At 37.8% G+C, this 17,998-nt stretch overlaps 1 long non-coding RNA gene across 1 annotated transcript in view; it reads right to left on the bottom strand.

The window, feature by feature from the left end:
• Positions 1-8,542: 8,542 nt before the first annotated feature.
• The window catches only part of LOC143144337 (uncharacterized), a 74,923-nt gene continuing 65,467 nt past the window's right edge, over positions 8,543-17,998 (bottom strand). The window contains exon 4 of the long non-coding RNA XR_012991401.1: positions 8,543-8,591. This is a non-coding gene — a long non-coding RNA (uncharacterized LOC143144337). The remainder of the gene's footprint in view (positions 8,592-17,998) is intronic.

The following is a 17,998-nucleotide window of genomic DNA, read 5'->3' as shown; positions in this document are numbered from 1 at the left end:
TTGTTCTAACTCAACGAGTGGACGCAATTTCTGGGCTGCAACAATGGCTGCGTTCTCGAAATAAATTTCTACGAATTGTCAAAATATATGCGATCGAGTGAATTGTCACGACTATAGCGAAAGCTATTTGCATATTAGAAGGAGCAAACACTTTCACTGCCAATGAAAGAAGCACAATGCAAAAGTTAACCTCATTCGGTCAACATATTGCCGCAATAATAAATGCATTACAAAATATCTTTCACTTTTCTATTCCTTCTATTATGTATTGTATTTTTCTCTTTACTTTTTTCACTCCATTACTGTAATTATGGTTCTATTAGGTTGTTCGGAAAGTCAATTCGTTTCTTTTTGGTGAAAATGAACATTTTATTAAATTATATATTCTCCATTTTGGAAAACGAAATGACTTTCCGAGCGACCCAATAGTTTGAAGTTTCAAATTAGTTCGAAACAAATTAGATCGAAATAAACAGTTCTATTGTAGCTTCAAAATGGGTCGATTTGAGAATCAACGAAGCGAAAATCAACATTTCCAATCTTTTACATTGGTCGGTGGAAAAAGCGCAAGGAGAATACAATCGAACGTTCATTTTACCATCAGAGACAGACTAAAATCAGTATCATCTATTCCTCCGTCACAGAACTCTCTTACTCGTTTGAAAAATCGCATTCTACTTTGCTCGTCACTGCCACACTCGACATCCTTTTTTTAAAATTATTTTCACGTATATGCACACCGTTCCTGATCACCAAAAAAACCTACACTCCCCCTCGTGGCTGAGAGGAAACTGCCTAGCCGAGCAGAAGGCTGGCGATCAAAGCCTTCCGGGGCCGGATCCCTTTCAACCTCCGATCAGAATTTCCTGCTCGAAGGCCGGGGCAGAGGAGACGCGTTTTTCGGCCCGTTCTAACAAGAACCCACAATGGATTAGTGAGATTTCAACTATCAACTAGTCGTTCCATCGTTTGGCATATATTCAATGTTGAATTATTCGAATATGGACAGATGGGGTTCGACGAGATGAATACGATCAGGTTTATTAATAAGTGCAAACCGGTGCATGATTTCCTACATTCCTCGCTGAATGACACAGCTCGAGAAATCGAGTAACAGATGTATGCACGTTGTACAGTGATTCCCGCTTTCAAGTGAAAATGTTTACCCCGCATTCGAGTAACGAAATCATATACTTACTGTCTATACTTATAGACAGGAGATCGCGAAACAGCTCTTCGTCTAGCATTTGAGTCGAATTTCATTTACTAGTGGAAATTACAATTTATTTGTAGAGTGGAGTATCCACGTATCCTATAACGAACCAAATTCGTTCCAATACCTTGTTCGTTGTAGAATACATTGATAGATATATCTGTATGCGTGTGAGCACGTACACATGTACGTATACGTATTTAAAGATAGTAGATACATCCTCAGTACGAAATGGGTACAAAATATAAGAATGTACAAATATACGTATTAATTTATTATACTTAATGTATTATACTTATTACACTTAAGTTTTATACATTGCAGATTGTACGTAATGTACGCTGCAAGTGTGTAAATTTATAAAAAAAATTATGAAGAGAAATTATTCTCTTAGAGAATAACTGTGACAGGTTCATCTGTTGGAGATTGTTTGAAAAACAAGTTCAAAGATGTCTGTTTCAGTCTGGAATTTTTAACTTTCGAGAAATAGGCTATCAAAGTATCATTGGAATAATCGAGACCCATTTTAGCAGTGACAATATCTGTATGACGTTCTTTCATAATGTCAGCTAGTCTGTGCCAGTAGGAAGATAATGTTTTAAGGTCTTCTTTTGGACTATCGTGAATTTTTTTTTAGCATTCATTCACATTGTTGTCTCAGAAAGCTTCCTGCTTCTTTAGCGCATATTCGTTCGTTCTAGTCGGTTTGATTTAATGAAAAAAACTGTTTTTTACAGTATTCATTCGTTACAAGATCATTCCTTATAGAATGCCCAACTGTATTTTTCTCGTTACACTTTCATGGCAGTGTTAACATCGAATTAGTAAGGTTATCCACAACGAAAATGAGTTTACGCATTTGATTACAGATTATTTTCAAATATACTTATCGTAGCGTGATAAAAATATCAATCTTGAGTTAAGAAAAACGTGGTACTCACGAGTAAGAAGAATGTGAAAGGTATCAAGTCATTTTTTATTTATCTCGGACATTACGAAAGCTGAGGAAAACGTCTGACCTAATAGGAATCGCGATTCCTTCCATAATTGATTTCTCTTTCCTCCCTATAGTAGTTAATGGATTTTCAGCATCCATTCGAATAACGTGCAATTAAAAATAGACGAAATGAGGTCGTGTTTACTCATTTTTATCGGAAAAACCTTGCCAATTTATTGATAATGCTTCGGACAGAAAATATTCGACGGTACACACGAGTCTGGATCTTAGGTCGAGATGAAACTCGTTACCTGCCCCGCTTTCAAGTGAACCGGTGGTTCTTATTTTCTCACTTGAAGGCGGGAATTACAGTAAACAGGAGCGCCTGAAACTTTCCCAAGCGTGGCTCGCTTGGACGAAGTAGATAACCCTGTGGATTTTCCAGAGCCCCTCATACCTCATCCCCAATCGATATATCATACTTTGATTTCAACTGAAAATTAAATCGAAAAAAACTATATTCGTGACGTATTTAATTTTCAGTCGCATTCGATTCAAACGTGAATTCATCTTATATTTTCAAATTTGCGAAATTAGTGAGCGTTGCAATCTTTTAACGAATCATTCGGTAGAATTTATTAGTAACTCCAGTATCTCTGAAGAACCAAAGGCACTTTGCGCGAAAATCTAGAATCGCTGGAAAAAAGTGCAAAGAAGAAAGTGCTGCGCAGCTTATCACCAACCTGCACAGGTTTCGTTACAGCAAAAATAATAGATAGTTAAATTATTTCTCGTATAAATGAATATTTTCAATTTCTTCTTATTCCTCTTACAACCACCTCTCGCCGGAATCCCAAAAACGACAGAAAAATCTGTAAAGCTATCCGTTTCATGCGGTGGTAGATTACGATCGACAATAAAAATCGACCGTCAGAGACGTGTGAATACCAAACAAGTCGCAGTCTGACCAACCGGTGGATCATGCTGTCGCGAACGTGTTTTAAACAAGGATCGTCCCAACAATTTCGCTAATTGTACGAGGGTGGCGATCCCATCCGATCGGAATCGCCGACCCAGATCTCTCACTCTCTTTGGCAGCGGGCAGGCCTTGTCGCCTAAATAGAGGCAGCCAAAGGCGTTTTTCGAGTGGGCCTGAAAACCAAGCGGACCATCGCCGGGAGAAGTGCTGGAATGGTTCATATCTCAGCAATCTCTGTCGAGGTTCGCAGCTAGCAGCCCTCGAGGACTCTACAATCTTTAATATTGCGTTCCTAACCCACATGCCGGGGCCGAACTGGCGAACGGTCCGGGTTGAGATGAAGCACGTGGTCGCGAGATATCTAGTCTATTTATTATGCAGCGAAATGTCCCGCCGTGACGTCTGGCGGCGTTTAGAAACTTTGTTCGCGGATCGTTGTGACTGTTTCAACGTCCTGGGAGCACTCGAGGTGATCCTGATGGTTTATCGTCTACGCTAGGGGATCATTCGACTTTAATCGTCAGCTGTACGCGAGCGTTACACGGTTCGTCGCGTTCGTGCGACGAGATTGGCTAATTTCGGTAGAATGTATTTATCGTGCATGTGATACTCGCTTACAAGTGACAATTTTTACACTGGATCCGAACGATGGAATCCTATCGATGCACGCGGTCGATGATCGCGTAAGAGGAGATACGGAAGTGGCGTCGAATTTTAAGTAACAAAAGTGCAATTTTCTCGAAAGTTGTATCTTCTTGAAAGTATTACGAACGGATCGGTGATGTCTACCGATGGAAATGAATCGAGACGAGAACTTGGTTGGATTATTTTTAATTATATGTATTTTATGGGAGGAAAGATCAGTCTTTGATTAAGGGGATGTAGTATCACGAGTAAATAAAATGTACGAACATCGTTGGGTAATTTTTGCTCAGTCTCGGGCCTTACAAAGGCTGAATAAAACGCTCGATTCAATATTAATCGTAATTTCTACCAAGTCCGACCTTCCTCCCTCTTTAAAATAGTTTAAAAATTTTTTGATTGCTTATAAATAAAAATGGTCTGAACGAGATCGTGGTTGGGCTCATTTCCACGGAGAAAATTTCGCCAAAGCATTGGTAATGCTCTGATGAAATCATGATGAGAAATAGAAAAATGTTTGTTTTCTATTATTAGTTGACATACCGTTCATTTTCTGTGTATCCCGCTCGTATTCTTCCTGAAACAGTACGCGATTCTTATTGGCTTCGGCTCAAAATAGAAATCCCTATTACACCGTTTTCAAGCGAACTGGCAATTCCGATTTTGTCACTTGTAAGCGAGAATTACTATAATTTTTTATGAGTAAAGTTTGTTCTGTAAAGACTTCTTATAGTTGATGTGCTCGTTTCATCGACAGCCAAGTAATTATATAGTTTAGGGAATTCAGCTCCGGTGTCCTGGATCTGGACACATGTCTTCAAGCACACTCTCCTGAGTAATCTCCAAGAGGTTTCAGTTGTTGCTCATTGTAGGTTAAAAAATATTTTTAAAATATGGCATTTATTTTAAGTTTGAAAGTTTGACACTGGCTTTACCTCCACCCCCATTTCAAAACAATTCAACCCCAAGCTAATTTAATTTAACTTAATAGATGGATCAGGTTAGATTATTTTTTAAATATGGCATTTATTTTAAGTAATATTCCTATTTATTGAGTGAATATAATAGTAAATTACAATTTGTTTGAAAGTTTGACACTGGCTTTACCTCCACCCCCATTCCAAAATAATTCAACCCCAAGCTAATCTAATTTAACTTAGTAGGTGGATTAGGTTAGGTCAGGTTGGACTTAGATTATTTTGGGGTGCGGGTGCAGGCAAAGCTCTTCCGTATAGGGAAAAGTTGTTAAAAATGACGACCCGTAACGAACAATTACCGAAAATAACTACTGTAATTTTCAAACTTTTCTGGTTAATAACTTTCTACTGGAATTGAGTGACTGGTAAAACTGTTTGGAGGTTACTCAAAAAATTGTTCTCGATGACACACATTAGGTCATCGGACCTGAATCCTCCTGAACTGTATTATTACCTTTTGTCAATCAAAAAGTTTATTACTTCGAAAAGGCTATTTATAATTTACCGTCTCGTTGAGAGACAACAGTCTACGATAGAGAAGCTCGATTTAACCAATTAAATTAGGTAAATATATCATTTCGTCAGCGAATTGTTAGCTTTTTTAGTTTCGTGACAATTATGTCTCTGAAGATCAAAGTGGATAAGTCTATTGCAATCAAAGAGAGCAATTCTGTTTTTAAATCATTTATCTCGTACAAAATGGTGTCCGGCAACAAAAGATATTATTTCGGGCGAATGATATTAGCTCCACGACGAGCTGCGTTCTGAATCGTGTCACGGGACCTAATGATATCACTTCTAATCGCACTGCGTCCGTGAAAATGAGGAAAGTCACTGATCATTCTGTTGTTGTGTTGGTAGGAATCGGAGAATTGTCGGGGCTTCCGGCCGATCAGCGTCGCAGACTATGAGCAATAGGGTACATTGACTCTTTTTTCTGAATTTTTCCCCTTCACGTTTATTCTTTCTGCTTGGATTTTTCTCTTCTTACTGTTTTTTACTGATTAATATGTCTATTATACTTGTACGGTCTGTTTAGCCAGTCGGTATCATTTATTTATTTTTATTCCTACATGTTTACTCTCACCATTACTCTCGTACTGTCTCTGTTATCTACTTTTCTTTAGAAGTATAATATTTCAATTTTTAGCTGTGAGATCTACTCACGGCCTTCTGATGTATCTCGCATGCCATCAACTTTCTCTCTTTTCATGCTCATCGATTTTTTCATGTTCACTATTTTGTATTGTATTACACATGTGTGTGTATATATATATATGTGTATATATACATATACATACCGAGTGTTTCACTTAAACAGGATCACCTGAATACCTGTCTTACATATTGTTGCACGAGGAAACATCTCAGGACAAAGTTTCATCATTTCGTGTAACCACGGAAAGGATTTGTTCTCAAGGTCATTTTTTTTACGATATTTCAAGCTCATCGATATTTTTTTCAACGACACCCTATATGTTTCCCCCTATCCTTACAAATCGTACAAAAACAAATTTAACGATCTTAACGACCGTACCATTTCTAGCATTTGTTATCAAATTGTTTACTTCGGACGATGTTTCAACTTTTTTAAACATTTACACGGCAGATTGAATTATTCGTTCACATCTGTACGTAAATGGTAGCTGTTATTGAAAGCGATAAGGTATAATACTTTAGACTCCATTTGCAATTCTTAAGACTACAGTGCCCAAAATGGTGATCGTTGATTTTGATGTATACTTGAAATCTTTTAATTAATGCTTCTTGCACATTAACCAATTTCTGCGATATTATTGTTGATGATGCAGCTACAATTCTTTACTTCGTATCGTCCGGTATTGTGAATTTCTCATGATAAATTCTATGTTTTAGTTTATCCGATCGATAATAATCTAATGGGGTAATGTTAGGAGAACAAGTTGACCAATCCAGTGGCCACTAAACATTCCATCTAATTATATTTAATATTTTTCACGTGAATGTTCAGAAAAGTTGAAATATTTTGCTACGATATTCTCAAGAATAAATTTGTGTTTTTATGATTTTGAAAATTTATAAAAAAATGACATTGAGACAAAAAATTCTTTTTATGGTTACACGTAGTTCTAGAAATAGTGCAATTTTGTCGTGGGAAGTTTTTTTTTCATACAGCAAGAAATAAGACAGATATTTAGGTAATCCTATTTGACCGAGGTAACCTGTATATATATATATATATGCATATTGTAAAACGTTCACACTGTATACATAGTGCATTCAAGCGTCTAGAATACGACATATCTCGTAGGAGGCACATTATTGTATTCATTATTGAATTTCTCTTTTATCGTATTTGCATGCGCCAAGAGAAGCGATACTTACACTGTAATATGCTGTATTTATCATTATGATTATCACTATAGTTATTATGATTTGTTGTATTTTATTTTAACGTTGTTCATGAACGATTCGATCTCTCGTGAAGGTAAGTTTGTTTCAAGAGGAGCGCAAAACCGATATTTATCGATTGAATGAAACCTTATTGATAATCGAAAAATTATTCGTAGTATCTTTAAAATATAAGCTTACATAGCGTTCATAGTTTTCAATAGATGAAATCAATCGGTTTTTAGTCACTAGTAATCTGCAGATAATGCAGATTAAAAAAATATACATTGTTTTTTCACCAAACCAAGGTCATCTTCTCTAAATGGAACCATGTCATTACTTCATCTCGGTGTTGTAGACTGTATTAGAACAAGTCTGATAGTCACGCATAATGTTCTCTTTATTGACACTTGACAAAGAAAAATAATATCTTGAATCGAATGTTATTATATTTTCATGGGAATATTATCGATGGAGTTATGAGGTTTTCGTGATAAAAATGAGTTCAAATACGATTATCTCCGAGCTGTTTTTAATTACGTGCAGTTTTGTGAGAAAGAAAAATCAGTTTTGAGATAAGAGGAATCTAGTATCATGAGTAAGTACAATACGAACAGTGTCGAGTAATCTCTGCTTATTTGTTCCTTTCACAAAGGCTGATTAAAACGGCTGATTCAATACGAGCCGCTCTTCTTTTCAGAACTGATCCTTCTCCCTAGATTACACACAATTAAAAGTAGCTGGAACGAAATAGTGTTTCAGCTCATTCTCATCGGGAAACCTCACCGATTCATTGGTAACACTCGCGTAAGCAAACGATGAAAACGATAAAAGTTTTCATTTCACGTTAGTAGTTAACACACATCGTTTACTCTGTGTACCCTACTCACTTTCTTCGTCACATGGTACGCGCGAATCTGGGTCTAATCTCGAAGTAAAAATCTCCACCTCGCTTTCAAACGAACCGGTGATCTCAATGTGACCACTTGAAAGCGGAAATTACCGTATCCAAAACTCCAAAGACGTTATTGTCACGAACCATCGAGACATATTCCAGGTTCCGTTATCGAACGATTAATCCGTAATACCAGATCTCGTTCGATCGTTGTCCCGAAACATTCAACGAACCCAGAATTTCGAAGCATACCGTTATCAACGCATTAAATTTTCCACTTACCCAAAAAAAAAATTATTCTACATTTAATCCACTCCAAAGTGGTCTCAATCCCCGCTAACAAGTACGAGCGATCGATGAGCGATAAGGGTGGCCGCTATCCGCGAGGGGAGTTCCGACTGCAAACGATCGAAGAATTCTTTGATTGGGAACGATACCACTGGTGCATATCGTTCCCAAAAATCACCCAATAACTTCTCAAATAAGCCCCGAGGATCCATTGTTCCCGTGGTTTGCTTTGTCACGTGGACGCGATCCGGCAGAATCGTTCACAAAGCGACGGTCGGGATCGGCGGTATCTGAAACAGAAAAAAAAAAAAAGAAGAGAAAAGGAAAGACAAGAGAAAGATGAGGATAAAAAAAAAGGAGGGGTGGGGGGTGAAAGAAGCGTCAAATAGTCGAGCACCGAGCGAAACAATAGGCTTGTTCGTTTTGCAGTTTCGTGCACTCTAAAGCGCCCGTTGAGCCTTCGTTTATGCGGAAGCGTGTGTATAGGTGAACAGTTCCCTTTTATACCGGGCGAGGAAAGAGATATCCAACGACAGCCCCGAGGCGACCCCCAGCACCTTGCGCTTTTTCTCGAGGATGAACGCAAGACCCACTCCTACCCTCTATCGCGGTCTGATGATGATTAACCCCTTTGTGGCGATACGGAAAACACGAGGACAAAGTGTCTCGATGGTGAGAGTTGGCACCGCGGGGCGAGATTCGCGCCATTTTCGGCCGAGGGCAGCTACTCCCGATCGCAGTTAAAGCTAACCCCTCGGGGTTGGGAAATATTTTTTGGAACAATCTGACGCGATGGACGGATCGGTACACGTAGTGTGTTTCAGTAGAAACGTTTAAACTCCCGGGAGTTTGAATTCGTTGTGGATTCGAAGTGGTCCCAGAATCGTGTTTATGATGTGACAGTGCACTTTTAGAAATAACGATATGTACAACTTGGAAACAATTGGAGGGTAGATCAACGCGAATTTAGTCGAGTCCCGAGGGGACGCGCGAATTCAATATTTTTACCCAAACAGACGTGCACCGACAATGGAAAAATTTAATTGTTATACCGTCGCGATTTTGAAATAAAAGAACGGCTGAAAAATATACGCAATGATATCTTTTTCTATGTACTCTGTTTCGCGCGTATACGCGAATGCGATCAATTTTTGAACAAAGGGAACGTTACTTTGAGCGATAATAGTATTTGAAATATTGACAGTAACAGCGCTCAATTGTATTCCAAAGTATGCACATCCGTGGAAGCGATTTTAAATGGGTTTGTAATTTGTTCACGCAATGCAATAATTTAAGTTGAACTCTTTCAAGTTAGAAACGGTCCGATACAAACTTGATACGATACTTGCAGATAAACGGGGCTGATTTTTGCGCAACTTTCGAGGTTGCTGGAAGTATCCAGATTCCTTCAATTACCGAAATTTGCCCAAGTATCAAAACTTGGTCAATTATCGATGTATTCGACGAGAAATAGCCCCGTTCACACAATACAAAAACTTCTCGCAAGATGAAAACTGAATAAAAAGCACTCAGCGAACAGGTTCACGAATCGATCGTTTCATACTGAACGCCGATTTTCTATTTCAATAATACGAGTTACCCGTCACACGTATCCTGTATCTATACGTTGTACGAACATTGATTATTTTTACCGACACGTCATCCTATTTGCCGCCAAAAACCCGTAAAGAACTTATTTAAAAAACTTCTCTGCATCTCCAATAGTTTCCAAGATGTTATTAGAGAGGTGAAACTTTGGAGGGTGGTCTCACCCCTTGAGCTTCAGTATCGGCAGCTGAAAAAAGTTAGCGTCCATTATTTTTCTACCACTCTGCAAACCTGCAAAGTTTCATCGAAATTGGTGTCGTACACCACGCGGTGGATGTTTCTTGCAAGTTTCGTCCAAATGTTTGCCACGCAAATACTGTACTCTTTCGCACGTGTAAGACGCGGTGGGGCTGAGATAGCCGTTTATTTAACGCAATACACACATGCAAGATTCTCGCAGAAATCAAGCGTTCGGTATCGATTCCGCGTGGCCACGGTGTCCGTTCGTTTCTCGAATCGAATCGAATCACGAGTCTCCTTCGCGCAACTAATGAAATCCCGGTGATTAAACGTGGCACCGATTCCGCTTGCTTACTCCGGGCAGAGCTTCCTGAACCGGAAGTTTCCGATGGAAAGCGGTATCTATCGTTGGGACGAGGCGTGTACGTTCTGTCGTCGGGGCTATAATTACTCTTAAAAAAGAAAGGAAATGTTATTACGTATTTTTTTTTCCCCCCCGTTGAAGAAATTAAGAAACTTTCTTGAAACAATTAATTCTGATTCTCGAATCACGTAGACAGTGATTTCTCAAGTAGACAGTTTCAAACTCCACCGTGGTTGAATCTTTTTAAAAAGAGATTCTTCCACGTTAGTGAAAATCGTCGAAATTTTTCCATCTTTCGGTTAGTTGGTTGCAAATGGGAAGAATGTTGAAATTAGTTAACGTAGGAAGTATAGTATAGAACATTTGGTTGACCAATTGTAACCAATTGACAGAAGAAAGGATCTCAATATTTCTACAGGGAAATAAGAATAAATGTAAAATGTTTGTTACAATTTGCAGAAATTTTGGAAAATTTTTTGGTTGAATTTTTCTGGATTTAAATAATCGAACACTATGGTGATTAAAATATTCGACGAATATAATACGAATAGTATTCGAATGCTATTCGAATAGTATTCGCAGACTCGACTATTCGAATATGTACTTGAGTGTTTTGTAGATTTGACTATTTGAATATCTTGTGCACTGACTTAGGCATCTGGACATTGTAATATTTGAACAGTGTGATGTAAATTATACATTTTTGATGTTCATCGTTCCATTTTAATCATTATTCCCATTTTATTTTAATAATGATATTCGAATAACGATACGAAAATACTCGAATATATTTGAGTACGAAATATTCGAATACTCAAATAATTCGAAGTTCATTCGCTGCAAATACCTATTCAATTTTCTAATATTAAATTCGAATGGTCTCAGTCAGTCCTACTTTGTTCGTATTAGAAATCAGTTAATTTCAAATATCACTTTACGAGTTTGGATAATAGTGGTTCTATCGTATTGTTCTTACAGCCATTATTAGACGACAAATCCTCATATGCAGATTGAATCGATTTCCGCCAAGAATAGTAATTCCGGTAATTGTGAGTTTTTAATTCCTTGCACGAGAAAAGCTGGATTAAGGGAGTCGACAGGTTTAGCAATAATCGGCTACTCTTTTCATAAACGCGAGAGAACTTCAGGACAATATGGCAAACGTTTCCTGTACAATGTGCAGACTCTGAGCACTGTGTAGCCAGCTTTATACAGAACTGCATAACAAAGTGCTGCATATCGATTGATCATCCCTTGACCTTTGACACTCCCCAATATTTCATCGGAGTGATTAGTTTACTTCTGATCTTTTTCTTGCGTTCATAGATTGAACTAGCGCAAAATAGAATTTACACGACAGCGATATCGTAGCGTCAAGAAAAATACGTGTACAATAATTGAAAAATAGTATCGAGGAACTTACAAATGTATATGTAGTACTTACGAAAATTGATAATTAAATGTCCATTAACTGACTAATCGAATAAAATACGTCGATGAAGATCGTTCATATGTACGACTACGATTCACCGATGATCCTGCTGTGAGATTATGCGATATGAAAAAAATTACACAGATCATTTATCGATATTAAGAAGAATTAAATATCAAAATAGAATTTACACGACAGCGATATCGTAGCGTCAAGAAAAATACGTGTACAATAATTGAAAAATAGTATCGAGGAACTTACAAATGTTCCGACATTGTACAGGAAGTCATTAAAACACACTTTTGTATGAACATGTATTTAAAGTTCAGAAAAGAATTAATAAATCTTGTTTATCCTTCGTAATCTTAAATGTTACGTATCGCTGCTTTTTCAAGGGAAATTAATTCCGACCAGTTTACACCCATGTCCAAATTCAATACGATCGCAGAGGGTTAATTATTCACCGATGCCTTCAGACACCGAGAATTGTTCGATTCTCAGCGATGAGAAAGAGGCTGAAAACTTCGTCGAGTTATATCTAAAAACACTTGTACGATTGCACCAATTCGAAGGAAGTAAAGCACCGAGCAACAAAGGCTGAGCGACATAGAGGCTTCTCGTTAAGCGTCGCTTAAGTGGCTCGTAATGCGAGTGTCGACGCAACCCTCGTGAACAGAGAAAGAAAAACAATGTTTCCCGCTTTACTTCGACGTGGAATCCCGGCGATCGAGCACTGCGAGGCGACTTGTGAATCCACCTTTCGATCTTCGCGCCCCTCGCGACTAACTCGACATTATGATCGTTAGTATTATTTCGTTTCAACGTGTATAATTCGCCGAGAGTGTTTTGTGCGCGAGTAAAATATTTCAAGAAATAATTACAGCGTCGATGAGAACAGGTGTACCCGATGGTAAATGTATTTAAATTGCGTTGAAAAGCTTTGTATAAAATTGGAAGGCTATATTGGAAAACAAGATTCTTTTTAAATGTCGATGACACTGTCTCCATATTGCTTTCACAACAGACATTTCTTAGGCAAATGAAGATACGAGACTGCCTATAATTATTGTTAAAAGATAGTCGACTCAATACCCTTGAACACTGCAGTTACAACTAGGTATCCGAGATCTACTAGAAAAGGTCCAACCAATAAACCTGGGATTCAAGTAATCCGACTAAGCATTCATGACGCTCTAGTTGTTAGGGACTTTGAATCCATTAGAGATCCAATTGGTAAACCTAAACCTATTAAAAGCGCTATTGGTGAACCTATACCAACTGGTGGTCTAAAAATCAGGCTCAATAATGCATCTGTGTGGTTAGAGATTCTCTGATCGATTTGAGGTACAATTGGTGTATCTAGACCAAGTAGAGGTATAACTAGTAAATTGAGATCCAATAGTAGTTTAACTTGCTCCGTGACACAATTATGATCAGCGATACTAAATCCGCTATAGCTGCAACTAATGAATCTAGATCCACCAAAGGTGCAACTAGTGAACCTAGACCAAGTGAAGATCCAATTGGTGTACCCAGATTCACCAGTGATTTCACTAGGGGACACTTGTGGGATTCGAGTCCAAGGATGAAGAACCTGCGTTGCACTAGCTTCGATACACGATACTGTTTGTAGGATTCACGGGCCAGATCTTTCAATCTTCCGTCTGTAAAAGCGTGCACGGTTTACAAATCTCTACTCCTCGAAGTGCTCAAGAAGCTCCTGGACAGCTTCATTCGAACAAGTAGCTGTATACCACGTGCAGCTTCCATAACTCTCTTTCTGATCTCTGTCCACTTGGACAGTGCACATACGTCAGTAGACCGTTAGAACCCTCCCCTAACTTCCTTTCATCGATATCTTCTATTTTACCAGCGCGAGTCCCGCATTAGTCAAGTGAAAAACTCGTTGATCGTTGAACTTCGAGTTGAAAATTCTGAACCGATTCGAAGGATTCGGCCCGATGAAAATTTCTCAACAGAGACTCGAAACACATCAATGAACAGCGCTTTGAGCGAGGTTGCTTCATCGTACAGTTCTTGGAAAAACCATGTTACTTACGATGGATGACCTGATACGTTTCAGACTCGCCTAGATGGCGGGAAAACAAACGGAATCCGTTCAACGTTGAATGCGTTAAGCCGGGCTGTTGACAGTGGCGCGGCGACAATAGAAATTGCGGGCATGAAACGCCGCCAAGAGTGTCTTTCGCGCCTGTCGCCTTTAAATTGCTCGCGGTGTGCTCGACCGGCCGTGCGCGGATAGGCGGGATGGTCTTTTTGAGCCACGTATAAAAGCTCTCGACTCTCGAGTCTACCTTCCAGCCCACCCCTGGTACGCGCGTCCCTCCCTCTCTTTTTCTCGTTCTCTCCGCGGCTGCACGGCGCTCTTTATTAGCGATGAAATCAAGCGTATCGCGAATAGAAAACCGACACGGGCTACATTTGAATCCTGCACGAGCATCGTGGAAAATAGTAAACCTCCGTTTACGCGAACTTTACGGTTACGATGTTTCACAAGACTGTAGAGAGTTTCCGTGTGATAGAAAAGAAGTGGCTGCTTAAATTCATTTATCGATCTTCCGACACAATCTGCCTGATCGATAGAATCGTGTCGACGTGAAGTATTTTTTGTTCAGTAGTTGAACGAGAATCGAGTTGGATCACTAATTTATCTAGGTTTATCAGATGGCACTTGAGAAAGCGTATTAACTAGTTATCTGTGAGTTTTAGTTGCACCTTTAGTGGATCTGGCGTCTGTACTTGGATGATTAGGGTGGTATGGGTGGTACCTAGTGAAATCTCTATTGTAATGGGAATGTTCAATTGCACCGTTAAGGTACCATGCATCCCTATAATCTCTAATCACTGAAGTGTCATAGGTTCCTAGTCAAGTCACTACTCAGACTAGGTTCACAAGTTGAATCTCTACTAGGTCTAGAGTGATCAGTTACACCTCCAGGGGATCTGGAATATCCATCGGAGTGCCATGAGTCCTTAATTGGCTCGTTATTGAGTCTAGGTTTTTAATCCCTACAGTGTCGATGATATCGAATTGAATCATAATTGAGTTTAGGTTCATTAGTGATTCAAATGTTCGGTGAATATAATTCGAATACTTGTCTACACTGTTACTATTCGAAAACTAGAATATTCAAATACTTTGTGCATTAATCAAATACCTAGATATTCGTAGAGTTTAAATGGTAAGGTGTGGACTATGAATCATGTTCTTCAAATTCGTCGTTCTTTTTCAAACTTTATTTCCGTTTAATATTCAAATAATACTATTCGAATAGTCAGATATTCAGGTAATGTATTCGAATAATAATATTTGGTGTTTATTGGTAGCATGCGAATACCTGTACAATGTTTGAATATTAAACTATTCGAATAGTCTCAACAGTAATAAATAGGTGTAGAACATACGATACTTCACTAAACTGCCTTTTTCAAATAATCACCCCTTCTCGGATCTCTCGTCATTCTGCTCGTTAAAAAAGAATGATTTTTATCTTAATAAACGTTTTCCAATTTACAATAAGTGTCCTGCAATCGCGTTCACTGAGCTACAAAGAGGAAGAATTTAAACACTGTAATCAAGACTTCGAGGCGTTTTAAATCGTTATCCGCCACTGGATAGCTACAAGAACATTTTTCATAAACGTCGAAGAACGTAAACGATCTAAAATAAATATGTGCACGGAATACTTGGTCAATTTAAATATTTTAATAACTACACGATACGTTACTTTCACCGACGTTGAAGCAATTCCCTGGAAAAAAATTGCACACAGTGAGAGAGGAAAAGCAAACGCGGCGAGGAGTGCTGGAACCGCGGACAATTAACGTCGAAAGAATCGCGGGAAATTGTTGCTCGAGAACGAGATCAGGATGAATAGAAACGAAACGAGACGCGATGGGGCGTCTCGCGCGGTTTTAGCTGGTATTCTCTCCGGCACTCGTTAGCGCTGCAAGATGCATTTTTTTTTCCCCCTTCAGACGCCGTGACGCGAGCCTTTGTCGAACTCTCGAAGTGGTATTGTACGTGAGTTAAGGAAATTGCTCGACACTGACGCGGTTGAGGAACGAAGTTGCGTAGGGTAATCGTGATTGCGCTTGGATATCGCCTGTACACGTACACGTACCTAAATACACGTTACATTTCACACATCACGTGGGCATTCATGGAGGAACTCCAGCTCCTTGCGTCCCCCATCTGATCGATTCGAGATAACAAGGAAAACTTCTCGATATTAATACGTTTTTATTTTATACAGATGCAGACCGGTAACAGGAGAAAATAAATGGAGATAATAATTAATAATAAATATTCAATGAAATTACGCTATTCAGTATTGACTTAAATTGAAACACAGAGGTAAAATTATTATTTAGTTCGTATAAATCTATGTATCTTATTTAATTTATCGATTACGTTACATTTTAATTTTGATTTTGTATTTGCATTTATAATACGAGTGATAATTGTACAATTTTTTTAGTTTACTTTATTTTACGTATTCGTATATGCACCTTTATTTAAATTCGAACTTTATTTTAAATTGTTTCACGTTATTGCTCCGAAGATGAAAATTGAAACAGGAAATGTTAGTTGCTTGCTCGCAAATGGTGTGGGAATTTTTAGATTACTATGTAGTGTGCAGTTACGTGAAAGTCTAATGAAATCCTTTATACGATATGATCCTAGAGTCATTGATCCTTTTTTTTAGACCACTCTGTGCACAGTAAGGAAAATTGAATTTTTCTTCAATCTGGGAAAATTTTACATGACTGGAGGATGTTTGAAAGATGAATTTAATCAGTTCTAGTCCAGAGTTAAACTTTGAAGTTACGAAAAGATTCAGAGTTTTTCATTATTCAGTGTATACTCAGGGGAATGAGCAGGAGGGTTTCAAATTCTTTAGTTACCTTTTCTTTTCTATCATTTTATCTTTCAGTGCGAAAAAAGTTATATAGTATGTGCCGAGCGAAAGTTCGGCCGTTTTAAAGTACTGAAGTTCATCAACATTTTGAAAAACGGAGACATTGAAATTACATATTCTACATAGAAAGGGAATATCCAATGCTTTTCAGTCAGTAAAATTTTAAGCGACGAATCGTTTCAAATATTCAAATCTACGTGTAAGCTTAAAAATTACAAAGATAAGTTTCAGAGTATATCGAGATACACTTTGTATTGTGTATATGTGTGGCCTATCTCAAAATTGAATTAGGTTAAGTTTGAGTATGGGCGAGATTAGATATAACTTCATTTGCACTCAGACTTAATTTAATTCAGTTTTAAGTTTAGTATTGATTTATGTCACTCATAGATTCAATACAAGTTTTTGAATCAGTCATACTTAAATTAAGTTAGATATCTCGTCCATATTAGAACCTAGTCTAATTCAGTTTTAGGCTGCACATAGATTTAATAAAAAATATCAAATTACTCAGACTGAATTAGGTTAGGTCAGAGTATCTACGAGGAACACGTATATATTTAACCTTGTCCTTACTCAAACATAACCTAATTCAGTTTTGACAGTTTGCATTAGGCTTAATAAAAAATTGAATTAGGTTATTCCTATGGTCGAGTATACTTATGTATATATGTATCTATACTTGATCTCAGTTTTGACTTAGGTTGCAGATAGACCTGATCCTGCTTAACTTATCTTCAAAGGTTTTCTAAATCCTTCTTAATATTGCAAAACAAACAGAACTTCAAAATTATAAAATAAAATATCAAAGTATATATGTATATTAAAACTTTACGTAACAAAATGGTCTTTGTACGGAAAACTTAATAAAAATAAGTTTAAGGATGTACATTGAATTTTTAAAAAATTTCAAGTAACACAAATTTCACGTGATTAAAATTTTTGTTATTTTACAGAGTTGTTAGAACATTGCCAATGTTTAGTTTATCTAATAATTGAAATTGTTTTCTTTTAATCTCAGAAGTAATTATTATTTCTTGCCATAATAAACGATCTCTCGATGATTGGCCACTCAGAGCTTTCGATTTGCTTGCACGTTTTGGTTCCTATTGGTTTATTCGCTATAAAAGGATCGTGCACGTTAATCAGATGATCATTACGCGTACATGT

This window comes from Ptiloglossa arizonensis, chromosome 3 (genome assembly GCF_051014685.1).
Source record: "Ptiloglossa arizonensis isolate GNS036 chromosome 3, iyPtiAriz1_principal, whole genome shotgun sequence".
NCBI classification, from domain to species: domain Eukaryota; kingdom Metazoa; phylum Arthropoda; class Insecta; order Hymenoptera; family Colletidae; genus Ptiloglossa; species Ptiloglossa arizonensis.
This window is presented reverse-complemented; position numbering and strand designations above follow the sequence as displayed.